Genomic DNA, 699 nt, shown 5'->3' on the forward strand with positions numbered 1-699 from the left:
TGTTATAGTGAGTGAGTGCACACAAATAAACGCAGAGGGTTTACAGATTCGAAAGATGTATTACTCTTATCTGTATGACCAAAATGACGGAGTATTTTAGGAGCAAGTGACTGCACCGGCGCCTCCATCTGTCATGCTGCGAGCGCGCTACTGTTCAGCTTTCACACTCCGCACAGACACTTCAATAGCGCACATTTTTCTAGGTTAACATTAGATTGAGTAGCCATATAAAGTTGCTACTACTTACATATTTCAGATGATAAGCCATATTTGAGGTCGATGAATGATAGGCCAGCGTTTGGATGTAACGTTACCACAAAATCCAGCCATTAACGATCTGTCCGTCACGGACTACGTGACCTCACCACCTCCTGTGGATTTTTTTTTTCTGCGACTAAGCGACTAATAAAATTTTGGTCGACCAAGCCTCTTCTCGTCGACTAAAGGTTAGTCGACTTTTATGGGGGCAACCCTACTTTTCATATTTGCCTAAAAGGTCTCTAACATTGTGCTTTGCAATTTAATTAAATATATATTTATTCTGTCGTGCTGCAAGTTCTGTGTTTAAGCTAGAAGCTCAATATGTCGTGTTTTCAGCAGTTTGGTTCCCAAAAATGCAGCAAACTCAATGTCTGCATGTGTTGTGAATTTAACATTCAATTCAAGTTTATTTGTATAGGGCTTTTCACGATACAAATC

Source organism: Sinocyclocheilus grahami, unplaced genomic scaffold (assembly GCF_001515645.1).
Source record: "Sinocyclocheilus grahami isolate Dianchi unplaced genomic scaffold, SAMN03320097.WGS_v1.1 scaffold991.1, whole genome shotgun sequence".
NCBI lineage: Eukaryota > Metazoa > Chordata > Actinopteri > Cypriniformes > Cyprinidae > Sinocyclocheilus > Sinocyclocheilus grahami.